At 41.1% G+C, this 13,008-nt stretch overlaps 1 protein-coding gene across 9 annotated transcripts in view; it reads left to right on the top strand.

Moving 5' to 3' along the window:
* Nucleotides 1–13,008, top strand: part of RIMS2 (regulating synaptic membrane exocytosis 2) — a 267,667-nt gene that overhangs the window by 73,491 nt on the left and 181,168 nt on the right. The window lies entirely within an intron of this gene.

The following is a 13,008-nucleotide window of genomic DNA, read 5'->3' as shown; positions in this document are numbered from 1 at the left end:
GACCACATTTATCTTTTCAGCAAATAAATATACAAGACTAAAAAAACATAATAAATTATGAATGTTTATTTTATTTAAATAATATTAAATCTTAAGGACACCGCAATTACTATAAGGCTTGATGCTGTTTGTTGCTCAAGAGCAAGATGGGAGTAAATCAGGGACAAGTCTTGGCCACTACCACTCCTTCCCTCTCTCTTTCTGCCTCCTTATGGCTGCAGCCCCATTCCTGCTGCCACCTCTCCCTCCATTTTCCAGGCAGGACTAATGCCTTGGTCTTACCTGCATGCCACACTCACTGCAACAGAGGGATATGGGGCACCAAAGATTATGAGGGGGAAACCAATTAGGTTGACTGCAACAGTAGTAAATGTAGTCTATTGTTATTACTAGAAATTTATGTGTTTTGGAGCTTATTTGGCAAGTTTTGACCGGCCAGTATAGGTAAGCCCATTCCACAGCAGTGATAGCCTAACCACTCTAGTTCATAATCTGGTAAATTTATGTTGTCACAGTATAAGTGCTCTTGATAGGTTTCACAAACTGCAGCTGGTGTAAAATGTAGTGATGAAATTGCTGTATGGAAATGTTACAGGTGAAGTTTAGTTCCCTCAGTAGCTCTTCATATTTTCATATCTTCATATTTAAACCTTCCATCCGGTATAAAGATCTATTGAGGGGGCTTTCCTCCCTCAGTCAGAAATATACATTGTGTAAGCACTAGATAGTTTGGTTATGCAGATTATATATATCTTATCTATTAGCAGTTGTAAAAAAATGTAAAATGTGTAAAAAGAAAAACCATTGTATTCACTGAGATCTGAGTTTGTGTGCAACCTTTTGATGTATGTGAGTTCAGCAATTTATCACTAGATGGTGCTGTTAAAATTCAATTGTTTCAAAACAGCCACTTTGAAGTCTATCATGAAGTGTCCTGGGAAATTGAAATGGTCTGATATTACTTTACTCTTGTTTTAAGTCCTATTTGGTCTACTCTGAGGTTTGCCCTAACAAATACAAAGACAAGATTAGAAGTGCCTTTACATGCTCTTCCTACAATTTAATATATGTCATTGTCTGCCAGCAGTGACCTCTGGATTCTGTATAGGACAAATGAATTGTTCCAAAAATTAATGGAACCATTTGACATCAAGACTGAGTGTAATTAACTGGTATTCTTACTCTAGGGCTTCAGACAGCTAGTGGATTCATGCAAGCAACGTATTAAACTGCCTGGATATCTTTGACAAATTTTATAAAACCACTTATCTGATACGACTGAGACAAAGAAAAACATTGCAAAACAATGTTTTCAAAGCCCAAGCCCATCAAATATATTCCACGACTTTTAAATCTGTCTGTCTGTCTGTCTACTGGTATCTTTATGTCCGTTAAGGGGGTCAAGAAAATTAATAACAGTGCAGTCCCCCCACTCCTCATGAAACCTATTTAAATTTCAGAGTTATTTTGCATCAAGAAAATATAGGCAGTTCTTCTGAAATAAAATTTTGTGACTGGCCGTATTTAATCCAGCTGCCCTTTATAGAACAATTACTTTGTTTCTGCTCTTTAATCTGTTCTCAAAATTAAACAAGTAATCCAATACAAAAATATTGCTTGCTTTTGTTTTAGTATAATAGGGGAAACTAGGTTTCTTTAAAAATGAGAAGAAACAGGAAAAACACTGGAATGCAGTGACTTTTAACAGCGGTGCCTATATAAATGACTTTCAGTCAGGATTCAAGCCTGATTTTGGTACTGAGATACCCATGATCGCACTTGTCAATGACCTCGGGTGGGATTGGATTGTGCCTGGCCTCTCCTTGATTTCTCAGTGACCTCAAAGTGCCTTTGTGGCCTGACTTAGAAGATTGGAAGTGGGAGATACTATGTTATGCTGGTTCTCCTCTTCTGCTCTAGTTCCAGTCAGTATTCATTGGGGGTAGAGAAGTTCAAGCCCGAGGCCTCTGCTTTACAGAGTGTATCAGAGCTCTAGTCTCATGCCACTCCTGTTTAACATTTACATGAAGCCACTGGTTAAGTAACCCATCAGCATGGGGTGCAGCAGCAGCAGGCTGATGATTCCTGGTTGTACGACTCCACCCTGGGCCAAACACATAATGTTGCGGAATCTATATTTTCAATACTTTAGGCTGTCTAAATAATAGAATGTTAATAAATTCTAATCATGTCATACATTGAAGCAACACGGTGTATCAGGATGTACAACAATATAATTAAAGAGGAACAAAGAGCAATCCCGCTAAAGTCCTATACCAGTGCCTGGAGGCTGTGAGGATTTGGGTGAGGGAGACGCTGGCCGAACCCTGGCAAGACTGAGCTGCTGTGGCTTTCACTTTTATCTGTGCCTTGCAACACACTCTCCCAGTCATGTTTGATGTTTGGCTAGCTTTTCAAATTTTGTTGGTGCCAATTCGATTTGTGACTTCTCAAAGCCAGATTCAGGAGCAAAAAATAAAAAATCAGGCAGGTCATAGTAACACAGGACTTCAGCCGTGTCCTTTGTTCTCCATCACTATTCTCAAGCTTAACTCAGCCTTCCATCCTTCTGAGGTCAGTAAAATGAGGACCCAGATTGTTGGGCCAATTTGTTGACGCTGTAAACCGCTTAGCGAGGGCTCTAAAGCACTGTGAAGCGGTATATAAGTCTAAGTGCTGTTGCTATTGTGTCTTTTAAAGATATCCATATATTCCATAGCACCAGTTTATAGTGCATTTAACCAAATCATATCTTTATATTGACTGTTTTGTCCAAAAACATTCATATTTATTAAGACAATAATTATATAGGACAGGGGTCTCCAACCTTGGCAACTTTAATACTTGTGGACTTCAACTCCTAGAATTCCTCAGCCAGCAAAGCTGGCTGAGGAATTCTGGGAATTGAAGTCCACAAGATTTAAAGTTGCCAAGGTTGGAGACCCCTGATATCGGAAACATAGAGTCTCCATTTCACTCTCTCAGTGAAACGGAGCCCTTCTACCTAGAGAATACTGGTAAAGCTTCATTGCCATTTCCTTCTCCATTTTAGACAATGAGGGCTTTCCCCAGCTCCAACATTAAGCTGCTAGACTGCAGTATGTAAACTGATTGGCGCTAAAATGGATTAAGAAATACACTTCCAGATGTTAACCCCTTCCTTCACTTCAGTAATAACGCTGGCTTATGTTTTGCCTGGACTGCACTTTCCAAAGCCCCCAATTAGTGGATTCCTATTTCTGTAATCCTTAACTATTTTCCTTTAATTGGGTGGGCTTTTGAGGATGCTGCTTCCATTGACTAACCTTTTATATGATTTCTCCTCCATTGCCCTCTCATCATATTCAACACTTCTTGTATGCTAATTGGTGGAGAGGCAGAAGAGGAGGAGGCGGCGGCAGCCGCATATTGTAGTGAACTGAAGTGGATATATATGCCTTCAATGAGATGAGGTGCAGCAGAACTGTATAGCATTGCTTATGGCAGCAAAATTATAAAAACACCACTTTCAACATTTAGCATGGACGAGGCAGAGATTGTCCACCTTCCTGGTGGACTGGGGGCAGGCACACAGTGCTGTTGTGTGTTCCTGTTGTTGAGAAGAGGTCAGTGGTCTGCACTCATGCTACAGAATCTGTACTCATGCAGATCAGACCTGAGTGCAAAGAAAAGAAAACAGAGGAGAAAAAAAAAAACCTTTTACTTATTTTGTATGTCTGTCCCTTTCAGCAAGATAGTTCATTATATAATATCCACTTTGTTAATGGTCAAACATCACCTCTATCCCCTTCCCTAACCTACCCATAGAGAGAAGAAAATAAGTTGCTGGAAGAAAAAACACTCTTAAGACCATTGCAAGACAAAGAAAGCCTTTAATGAGAGAGAAAAGCAACAACAAAGAAGCCAGCTGTTTCTTATCATAGCAAGCATAGTGGGGGCATAAACCCATGTAGGAAATAGAAGGGAAACACATATACATGCACATCCCTGGTATTTAGGACACAAGAAAGAACTTGCAAATAGGACAGTCTGATCCCTACATCCTAATATATACTGGACATATAAATGGTGTTCCCAAATTGCTTTGTTTAAAATGTTGTTTGTTTATATTTGGGGACATGTGTGTAAAGAAACATTCAGTGTTTAGATATGAGAGATTCTACTGAGGCTTTTTTTTTTTTTTTGATGTTCATTGCTTGTTGACCTGCATTGGCAAGGACAGTTTTTAAAATTGCTACAGGAAGAATGCCTGTACGAAGCCTAACAAAGAATGATGAGGATTCATGAGCCCCTGAAGCCAATCGTTATTAGGAAACTATAATCACTCTCTGCAAAAATTCTGGCAATGAGCTCTATAATGCAAAGCAAGGTTGTTCCGCTTTTTACCCACATTTTTTTTTCTTAGGCAGAGGAATTGCCACATTTTTTGACAGGCTTACAGCATTTGCAAGACATGTTTAACCAGAAAGGCACTTTAATTCAAATCCATGTGGAGTTCTTTTAACCCCTTCCTAGTCCCACAGCTGACTGAGGTTAGCTGTTCATGCCACATACTTTGCTTGTGGCACAAGCACATAATTTAAATATAGCCAATTTATAGGCGTTGTATGCGCTGCCACACACTTCTGCTTTGAAGCATAGGCTCCCAGGCACTTTTCACCTAGTGTGTTAATTTATAAAAAGACCAAAGCACGAGGAAATCGTTATTGCTAAGTATTCAAATGTTAGATCACGCCTGCATTTTTCATCTCGGGCTTGTATGTTCTTCACTATAATTATCTTATTTTATTCTATAAATGTCTAAGACTGCTAAGTTCTACAGTTCTGAGCAGTAAAAACAGTCATATAGGATTTTTTTCCCATTATGGCCCTGGGTAACATGGGTGATGGATGGGATAACAATTTTTGAGGGTTTTTGTATGTTGCTGTGGGTGTGTGAAGTTTGGTGATTTCTTCCGCCGTGCAATACATTGCCAGCGATGCTGGGAAGCCAAGGGTTGCCAAGGGAGATATGAAAAGCAAAAGAGGCAGTGGCTGAGAAAATCCTGTCTAAATCTGGCTGGATAGCAGTGGACTGGTGGAGGGGCAGCAAGTTGCAGCTTCTCAGCTTCAAAAGTGTCGAAGGGTATGGCTGTCTGTCAGCAGAGCCTCGTGGGGATAGGATCAGCTACTTTCAGTGCAGCTGACTGGTGGCATTTGACAGGTTCCTGAAGGCACAGGGATGCAGAGAGGAGGAAGTCAGGTTAACAGCAGCCTTATTTTTCATTCTCCACTTCCTGACTTGTGCCGAGAACAGGAGGATACTTGGCTGGGCCAGGTGACTATGGTGAGGTGTCTGTGGCTACAGCTTCCTGGGAGTAAGAATCCTTGCTTGAAAGAGGATGGATACCAAGACAGACAGCAGCAGTGGGACCTGGAATAGGTGGTGGTCTTGTGGAAGAACTGACCTGGGTCCTGTGCCTGCTGTTTGGCTGGCCAAATGGCCAGCACTCATCTTGGCAACTTCTTCTCTTTCTCTGGAACTCAGGATTTAGATGGAGTGGCATGATTTCAATTATGGTGGCTGGTGGCCTGTAGGGGAAGACTTGCATTTGCAAGCATATATACTTTTTAATTGTTATTTTGGAGAGGGGGCTGAATCTCCTGCCTTTGGGTAAGATCAGGTTCAGCCTGCCAGGCTTATGGGGTATGAGGCTTCTTTAGTGATTCAGGTGAGAGGATAGAGAGAGTTTGATTAGGAAGATTGCTCAGGTTAGCCACTGAGTGATCTCAGAAGCACCATTAACTTGGGTGGGGACTAATCTACCTCCTATTGTTTGTGTTGGGCATGTTGGGTTTCTGCAGGATGGGAATGGGAGGGAGTGGCAAGGGGAAGGACATGATGCGAAGGAGGAAAGGGCAGAGGAAGGGCACTGCATTAATGAACAGCACAGGGAGGTATGGCATATTCCGACATCCTGACTTCAGCCGCAAGACTGGTCTCCAGAGCTTCAATGTCTGCTTGGTTGTTGCTATTTGATGCTATTTGGCTAGCAGAAAGCCTTTCTTCATCGATGATTATGTTATGGATAAGAGGGCTGTTCTGGCTTGCATGATGAAACCTGGTTGGGCACGGGATTATCGTCTCTGGCATGTTGTTTCCAAGAGTGTGGATTCTGCACTTGTGGATCTTCATGGTTCCTTGGTTATCTGAGGAACTGCAGGAGATAATAAACACAAAAGATCCCTAAAGCCCTGCTGGTGAAAGATGAGGAGTGAAACTGATCTGTCACAGATAAAAGCCTTTATTAAGACTTATCTTATGATGATTAGACAGCAAAGTAAATTACTAATCTACTTTTTTTGTGCTGCAGTTAGCTGGCCAATGGCCCTATTTAGAACGTTCAGGTCCCTTTTAGGTAAGGAGAGATTGGAGGAGCCTTTGCAGGGTAGCTATGAGGAATATTTTCAGCATCTGTTAGATAATGTCATTCAATGTGTCTTGGAATTAGATGTTGGCTGAGCAGGTACTTTGAAAGTGACTGGGCCCATGTCTGAGCTTGGTTATCTGGGAGGAATTTGAGCTGGTTACTCAAGTCTCTTGCTCTTCTTTAATATCTACATGAGACCTCTGAAAATGCCTATTTGGTAGTGTGAGGTATGGCATTATCAATATGCTGATGATTTCAAGTTATACATTTCCACATTGGCCAGCCAAGTAATATGTTGGCTTAAGACCGAAGACTAGAAGGGAACGGGGAGAAACCAGCTGTGGGGTTTTGATTCTCCTGGGTCTACTGATATGTCATTCTTGTTCAGGTAGCACTCTCCCAGACATAGTTGGTGTGCAACCTTGGGGTCTTCCTTGACTTAACGGTTTCTGCTTGTAAAACAAATAGCTAGTCCTGGCTAAGGGAGCTTGTTTGTACAGATCGATCTTGTGCATGAATTGCATCCATTCCTGGACCGAGAAGCCTTGCTCATGGTCATTCATACATGGCCGTTTCTTGGTTGATTACTGTAATCTGCTCTACGTAGGGCTGCCCTTGAAGACCATGCAGAAATTACAACAGATCTAGAATGTGGCAGCACAGTTCTGGGCACTTCATGGTTTACCCATATTACATCATTGCTGTGCGAGCTGTACTGCCTTCCAGTTTATTTCCAGATTCAAAGTGCTATAAAGCCTGTAAGCCATGTGGGAACGGGATCAGGTTATTTATGGAACTGACTCCCCTGAGGGTATCTGCCCATTCCAATAGGACAGATATAGAGAGCACATTCCAGGTTCCTTCCTTAAATGTTGTCATCTAGTGGGATTTAGGATGCATGTCTTCTCCACTGCTGTCCCTGCCCTGTGGAAAACCCTTCCTTTCTCCCAAGGTCCAGTAGGATCTCACCTTCCTTATCTTTCAGAAGGCCTTGAAGAATTGTCTCTTCCCAAAAATACTGGGGTAGGATGGGTTTCTTAAGGTTCCAGGCTAGAAACTGGGAGACCATGAGTTCTAGTTCTACCTTAGGCATGAAAAGTGGCTGGCTGATTTTGGACCAGATACTCTCTCTTAGCCCAACCCACCTCATAGGGCTGTCTATATTTAATTATTGTAATTTTAATTTTTATATTCATAATTGTTTTTATAGTTCTATTTTAGTACATTGTAAGCCGCCCAGAGTTGCTTTGGGTAGCAATATGTGGCATATAATAAATAAATAAATAAAAATAAATTACAATAATGGTGAAATATAAATTAAAACAAAAAAATACATATGGGCAATGATGTAAACCTTTTAAAATAATAAATTCAATGAAAACCACAAACCACACAAATACCATAAGAAAAGCAATCATTAAAAGGCAGTCAGGTATGCGAGATCCGCCATCCTCTAATACATGTCTTGGTGGGAATGGTGCTCCAGAGGACAAGAGAAGGCACCCTTCCTACATCTCATTATGTGATTCTTTAATGGATGGGATTTGGAGCATGCCAACTCTGCTTGATCATAGAAGCTGGACAGAAGCCAGAGAAGCCAGATGGTTTTTTAGATAAACAGGCACCTATGAAGGGCATTACAGGTAATAACCAGCACCTTGAACTGTATCCAGTTGGTAAAAAGTGCAGCTCACACAGGAAATGTGTTACATGAGCCTGAGATGAGCTATGCACCTAATTGTCTATGTTACCATATTCAGGACCAGTTGCAGCTTCTTACAGCCCCATGTAGACTGCATTGCAGTAGTCTATTGTTTTATTGTTGCTTTATTATTCCTATTATGGGCTATTTTTGAAATATTTTATTTTGAAAGGCGATGTATAAATGAATAAAATCAATAAAATAAATTGATTGAATTGTTGCAAATCCTGTACTAAGTATCTGATTTGTCTTCTGAAGTGCAATCTGACGATCACTGCGGTTTTCTGTGCATCCTAAAAATACAACAGCTGAGTCTCAAAGTGTACTTAAAAACATTATTTAAATATTCGGTTCTAGTTTAACAGTAGAGAGAAGTTAGATGTCTATCAGAAGCTTTAGCAGTGATTAGTAACTTTTGTGGTGACAGGGAAACATTCAAAACAATTTATTGGTGATGCATTTTATTTGTGTGTTCACTATGGGGTGTAAAAGACAGGTAGTAGGTTCACCTAATCTAAATAAAGAATTGTCCTTTCTACATTCTTGACGGTATGTTTTGATGCATAATAAATGAGAATATTGTAGTTTTCATTATTTTGGGTGTACAATCTCTCATTTTCCCATTTTCAGGCAAATGCTACGGTGGCATCATAGCTAAACTGAGATATTTTGCAGAGCATATTAGAAAATTTGGGGTAACTTTAATAAAATAATTAATCATTTTATTAAAATGTACATGTAGGCCTTACAACACATGATAATGTTCATTTCATCTTGTTCTCTGGTACATTTTTATATATTTTCCCTGAACTTCTTGTTTTTCTTCATGGCAATCAATCAATCCAAAATTAATGAGAAATCCTCATTTCAGCTGAATTGTGGGCTGCATTGTATCTTTCATGCTACTATGCTTGTCCTATTATTAACAATATTAACAATATCCTTCCATTGCTGGTAGGTATGTTTTTCTTTATATCTTTATGATAAAATTATCCCAGATGAAATGCCTTTGATGGCCTTTTTGTCTCTTGTTGTTTATTCCCTAAAGTACCTGTTTACAATTTTGAAGTCTATTGATTCAATACCTCATTTGGAACTAACACAATAGCAGTACAAAGCAGCTCCTATAAATATGGAATAAAAAATGCAATAGTATTGCAACTTAACACAATCAATTATGAAATCATAATACAAAAAAGGATCCTCTACACGAAAAGGCCCACAAAATATAATATCAAGAGCTATATATTAATATCATTAAGCATGATAGCTGGAGGGAAGAATCCCTTACCATTCACACATGAAAACAATGTGATATATTGCCAGCAGCTCTCAGTATTATGGTGGTAAAAGATACCTGCCATGCACATGTGAATTGGATTCACCACCACTTATGAGGTGCCTCTCCATACATGTGAACTATTTAAGGTGCCATTATAAGAAAACATTCACAGCAAGCTGAATTAACCCTGAATGGTGACAGAGGAAGGAATTGAATAGGGATCAGTGGACCAGTAAACCAAAATAGGTGAATATTTTCTTATAAGGGCACTTTAAATAGTTCACCAGGACGGAGAGGCATATCATAGATGGTGGTGAATCCAATTCAAATAGATTTACTGGCCATATCTCAAAAATGATATCGCTAACATGCTGATCTAATAGGAAAGGATAAAAAAATGTGACGATCACCCAGATGGATTTATCAAAAACATCCTAATATCATGCTGTAATTTATACTGTGTCTGCCTTTTTCTTTTTCTGTCCTTTGAAATGTAGTAGGCCAAAGATATATAAGCTTGGTGTTTTATTCAAGACTGCTCAGCAAACAGCCAATGCTTTGCTACAAGTTCAGTGTACATTATATAGTATGCATGTTAATAAATTTATGTTGCTCAATGTGATGTGGTTGCTCTAATTGAGCCAGATTTTGGCTACAACAATAAGTAGCTTCACACAGTGTAAATGGATTAGATATTGATTTCTGTTTCATAAGTCAAGGCAGTAAGGAAAATGAGCATAGAACTTAATGTTACCAGTGAATAGTGTTGATTGTTAATCCTGTCACAATAAGATGCTAAAACATTTTAGATGCTTATAGGAAAATTGAATGTATTAGGCTGCTGTAGTCATTGGTTATTGGCTGATGTAAGAAGTCACGAATGAAGGCAAATATACGTGTCCCAGAATAAATGAATGGTGGAGAATGGAAAGATTTATATTCCTTGCAGCCATCTGGTTGTTAGCACTCTTTCTGAGAGTCGTTGAGGCCACTTGGAGGTTTATCTGTGCCCTCAGGGTCTCTTGAATAGTTCAAATGGGTATGGAACCTTCATGGAACTGCTGAATTTTTGTAAACAGAAAATTGGCAGTGTCATATCCCTCCCCCTTTGTTGAGAGAAAGCTTTCAATCTTAATGTAGATGGCCTCTTTGACCCCTTTTTCAAACCAGAATGTGAGAGAACATTCTGGTGAAAGAAAAGTTCCCTGAGAATAGGCTTCAGCACAAGTCCGAAAGCTCAGAAGACTAAACCTCTGGTCCTGGTGAATGACCCAGGTTTGATCCTTCAAGATGTAAGAAGTGAATCTTCCTTTCTCATAGGCAGTGGTTACCTAGACTTCTAATTTCATATCTTTGTAACCATAGTGTCAGTCATCATGGTAAATTATCAAAAGTCTTCACTGTAGCTGAACTTGCGGACAATCATGAAGAAAGGAGGCTTTGCTGAAGTTCACGGTGTATTTCTTAATTCATTGCTCACTCAGCACCAACAAATTTGTTAAATTGGAACTTGCAGCATGAAAAATTCTGCATGGTAACTGCAACTAGCAATTACTTTTCTTTCTGTGGTCAGTCTCTGAGGGCATGATGTCTCCCCCCGTTCTGCTATGCCCTCCCCCCCCATGATTTCCCACCCATCCATTGCTAGACAGTAGGAATAAAAAAAAAAACACACCACAGTTTTACTATGCTTCCTTTCACTTGGGCTAGAAGAGATAATTGAGAGAACTCCGGTCAAGTTCATCTATTTTTTAGAAAAGCTCTACTATGTCATTGATGACCAATGAACAAGCTCAAAACAGACAACAAAAGTTAAGCCTTTTATTGGTGCACCTAAAGACTGATAAAACAAAAAGGGGGCAAAAGCAACAATTTGTCATTCCAGTAGTCTACTGGTAAAACAAAGGGGAAAAAAATGGCCCATCATTTCACCAGTTCATCATGTTCAGCTTCTTCAGAAGAGGACAGGCCCCCAGCAGCCCAGGATGAAATGGGCTTGGAGGGCAGCAACCTATTAATGGAGAGGAGAAGGCACACACAATACACAGTTGCCAATTGGAGGCATTTACATACTACAAAATAAAGCCAGGGGTGTCAAGTTTGATTTCATTGAGAGCCGCATCGGTTGTGTTGACCTCGGGGGGCCAGGGTGGGTGTGGCTAGCTCAACATCACTTGTCAAGGCTCCGTTTTCGGCCGCAATGACCTACTGCAGCTCTCTGCCAGCAAAAATGGAGTCAGGGAGGCCCACATTGTGCCCCCCTGAGCTCTGTTTTCGCTGGCAGAGGCACCAGAGGCAGGTCCTTTGCTGTTTCCAGGGCAGCCCGCGGGCCAGATCTAAACACCCTAAGAGGCCGGATCCAGCCTGCAGGCCTTGAGTTTGACACCCCTGAAATAAAGCATAGCAATGAACCATGTAACACTATTGGTTTTGGCAGAAGTTGGGAAAGACTTCTTTTGACTCAAAGCAAGAAAAGGTGGGAAAAATATACCTTTGTGATGGGCTAGGACAGTGATGGCTAACCTTTTTGTCATCGCGTGCCAGGAGAGGGGGGGGCGGGGGAGGGTCGCGCACGCACGTGCCCACGCGCATGTGTGTGCAACCACCTCCCCCCTCCCCCCCGCTCCTGGCACATAATGGCCTGGTAGGCCCGTTTTTCTTTCTTACCTGGTTCCAAATCCTCTCTGTGTATCTGGGAACGGCGAAAACAGCCTTTCCCACTCCCTTGGAGGCCCTACGGAGGCTGAAAGGGCCCATTTCCCAACTCCTGGTGGGACAGGAAGTGACATTTTTTGCTGTCCCCAGCCTCCAGAACCTCTCTAGGAATCTCTAGGAGCCTCTCTAGGAGTCTCTAGGAGCCTCTCTAGGAGTCTCTGAAGGCTGGGGACAGGAAAAAACATCACTTCATCTCCCACCGGGAGTGGGGAAATGGGCCCTTTCAGCCTCCATAGGGCCTCCAAGGGAGTGGGAAAGGCTGTTTTCGCCATTCCCAGATACACAAAGAGGATCTGGAGCCAGGTAAGAAAGAAAAACGGGCCTTCCCCACCCCCCCAGGCCCTCCAGAGGCAGGAAACAGCTGTTTCCCTACTTCTGGTGGGCCCAGAAGGCCCAAAAATCAGCTGGCCGGTGCGTGCATGCGCCCCAGAGCTGAGCTGGCGTGCCCACTAATATGGCTCCGCGTGCCACCTGTGGCACGTGTGCCATAGGTTCGCCATCATGGGGCTAGGATAATGGAACACTTTGTGTGCTGTGTATTCCTATTCTCAGGAAATGGTTAGTGGCCTGTCCTTATACTGGCACAAGCAGGATGGGGGAATGAACCCAATATCTGATAATTTTCTTAGATAAAACTCACTATTGCTATACTCATTTCAAAAATGATTTGGAGAAAGTGTTTGAACCTTATTCTGTAAGCATAGCTCTCTGTGTGCAAAATTCTGTCAAGAAGTCAGGGTGTTTTTATGAATATCAGAGAAGCGTTGTGGTCACAGAAGATTTGAAGTGATTCTTTTTTGAATAATTTTGAAGTGTACACATAACACATTCCTATATAGGTTTTTGTCTCCCAAAGATAGCATCTATAATCATCATTGTTTTCATTCTAGGAAGCAATG

This window comes from Pituophis catenifer, unplaced genomic scaffold (assembly GCF_029215685.1).
Source record: "Pituophis catenifer annectens isolate HBS135680 unplaced genomic scaffold, rPitCat1.0.hap2 SCAF_3, whole genome shotgun sequence".
In the NCBI taxonomy this organism is placed as follows: Eukaryota; Metazoa; Chordata; class Lepidosauria; order Squamata; family Colubridae; genus Pituophis; species Pituophis catenifer.
The sequence above is the reverse complement of the archived record's forward strand: the minus strand, read 5'-3'. Positions and strand labels throughout refer to the sequence as shown.